This window comes from Sorex fumeus, unplaced genomic scaffold, assembly GCF_029834395.1.
Source record: "Sorex fumeus unplaced genomic scaffold, SorFum_2.1 ptg000014l, whole genome shotgun sequence".
Classification (NCBI taxonomy): Eukaryota; Metazoa; Chordata; class Mammalia; order Eulipotyphla; family Soricidae; genus Sorex; species Sorex fumeus.
The window spans coordinates 13,898,834-13,901,947 of NW_026606071.1; positions in this window are offsets into that span (position 1 = coordinate 13,898,834).

Sequence of the window (3,114 nt, forward strand, 5' to 3'; positions counted from 1 at the left end):
GGTTTCAGTTATGCAATGATCCGAGTACCCATCCCTCCACCAGTGCCCATTTTCCACCACCACTGATCCCAATATCCCTCACACCCCCCATGCCCCCCACCCCACTCTGCCTCTGTGGCAGGGCATTCCTTTTTGTTCTCTCTCTCCTTTTGGGTGCTATGGTTTGCAAAAGAGGCATTGAGTGGCAATCATATTTGGTCTGTAGTCTACTTTCAGCATGCATCTGCCATCCTGGGAGGATCCTCCCAACACTCTTTATTTGGTGCTCCCTTCTCTATCTGAGCTGCCTTTTCCCCTAGCATGTGTGTCTGGCCTCCAAGCCATGGAGTAAATCTCCTGGTACTTATCTCAGCTAGTCTTGTGTGTTAGAAAGATTGCATTCAACTGGGGAACATAAAGTCTTGACAGACTTTTATCCAGCTAGAAAGCCCCATCAGGCGGATTGGAGAAATCCTATAAAAGCCACTTTGAACAAAGGAAGGGTATACATATGCTGCCTGAGCCCATGAGCGGCTTATACTCATGGAACAGAGCACATGTGTCACACACATCTCCCCTCTTGAGATGTGTACTTTTATCCTTTCATATCTGTTGCTGGGGTGTTTGTAGGGACTCTCTCTCTTGGCCTTTGGGGAAGCCTGTGTTCTCTCCTGAGCTCATTATTCTCTCTCTCACCTTCTCCCCCTGCATCCCCTTACTAAAAGCCTCCAAATAAAATCTGGTTTACTTCACAGCTATTTGTTGACTCCTGAAATTCTTTTCTGCGAGGCAAGATGAGAACCTGGTAACCCTGGGTAAGGCCTGGGACTTACTTTCTTTTCCTGCAAAGAGTAATTTCTCGTCCCAACCTGAGTTAGTGGCTCCCCAAGATATTGGGTGGAGGGGATCAACTCCGTGCTGAGAAGACCAAGTGGACAACAGGTGAGGCTTGATGGTCAGTGCCCCTGAGGCACACCCAATTCCATCAAGCACTAATAATCCTATATTGCTTTTCTCTTTCCTTTATGCCACTCGCATGGTTTAGCAATGGCCTTTTTGTATAGACACAGGAAGACAATTGATACTATGCTTTTATAACATGGGAGTTAATTGACTCTAAGTAATACTTACTCCTGGGCATCCATCATATTTACTTGACTTAAGTCTTAGTTGCCTTTACTTCCTAACACCCCCAAAAGAAGGGTTCCGATGGAGGGACCACATGGACCCAGGGCAAGAGGTAAGTTACCCTTGCATCGAAAGGGGACATGCTAAGTGCCATAAGTAAAAGTTAAGAGCATGGTCATGAGACAAACTTTGTCATGACCCAAAAAGAAGTAACTGAATAAGGACGCTGCTGGGATTAGCTGGTCTAAGAACTGTGGTCTAGGGTATATAGCTAGATGTCCCCAGAAAGAGCCAAACTTTAAGCTTAATATATCTCTTACTGTGTTCATACAAAATTATTAGAAATATTAAAATAAGTAAATTTACTATGATTGTTTAAATGAATTACTAGCTGAGGAAAGGATAACGCAATACACCCTGGAATGGAATCCTGCCCTTGAGCAGATCTCCTAGAGTGCTGAACCCTCAGAGGAGATCTTGTCCTTGAGTTAATCTCCTAGAATTTCCCCCTGAAGGAGTGGTTTTTGCATCTGTTTGTTGTTATGGCAATGTTCAACCCATCTATGTGTACCCCACCCTTCATGGTTGCTATATACTATGCTGTAAGGGGACAGAGGGTACTGGAATAATGAAACTATGATGATTGGGACTATGATCAATACTATGACTATGATTGTGCTGTAAGGGAGAGATCGGACTACATTGGGGAGGAGAGAGAAATAAGCGGGCTGACATTGACAACAAGCCTGGGACCCTGTTTCTCCTTTTACGGTCCTTGGCGGTTGGGGGGGTTGGGAGGGGAGGAGGAAGGTGGAAGGGGGGAAGGGAGGTCTGACCTGTGCCAACCCAAAGGGCTCATCACAGACTTTATCAGTACTACCCTTCCCAGGGGCTGGAACAATGGCACAGTGGGTAGGACGTTTGCCTTGCATGCAGCCAACATGGCTGACCCGAGTTTGATTCCTCCAGCCCTCTCAAAGAGCCCGGCAAGCTACCGAGAGTATCTCGCCCACACACCAAAGCCTGGCAAGCTCCCCGTGACGTGTTCAATATGCCAAACACAGTAACAAGAAGTCTCACAATGAAGACATCACTGGGCCCGCTAGAGCAAATCGATGAACAATGGGAGGACGGCCATCCCAGATGGCTTCAGAGTGGCAGGAGCAATCAGGAGAAAGCAACCATCTCTCTCTCTCTCTCTCTACCTCACATAAGCCACCCTGGAGGTCACCTACTCCAATATTATAATCAAATTGCCAAAGACAAAGAAAATATTGAAAGCAGAAAAAGAAAGATTACCATGTACAAGTGAGTCACAAATTAATTCTAAGATTATCAGCAGATTTCTCATCAGAAATGTTGTGAAATGGAAAAATCTGTCAACCTAAGAATTCCATTTCTGCAAAAACTGTCTTTCAGAATTAATTAGGACATAATCGGGTAAATCAAAGTTAAGGGTATCTATGACCACCAGACCTTTCCTGAAAGAAACGTTTAAGGGAGTCCTGCAAGATTGAAAGAAAGGAGGGGCTGGAGCGATAGCACAGCGGGTAGGGCATTTGCCTTGCACGGCCCGGGTTCGATTCCCAGCATCCCATATGGTCCCCCGAATACCACCAGAAGTAATTCCTGAGTGCATGAGCAAGGAGTAACCCCTGTGCACAGCCAGGTGTGACCCAAAAAGCCCCCCAAAAAAGATAAAACAAAAGGACACTCAATAGTAACACAAAACCATATGAAAAAATAAGGATTTCAATAAAAATACAAATAATTATTTAAAATAAATTTTATCATAATGATTTGGAGCTTTTTTTCTGTGATTTAAGAGATTTATACAATGAAGACAGAACTTAATGTAATATCTAATGTTACTATAATTTTGGTTGGTAACTCTAAATCTTGTTTTCTGTATGATTTAAGGAGCTAATGTTTGTAAAAAAAAGTCTTTTATATGCTTTAGTTTACACAATGTGTAAAGATATAATTTTGTGATACCTACAACCTAAT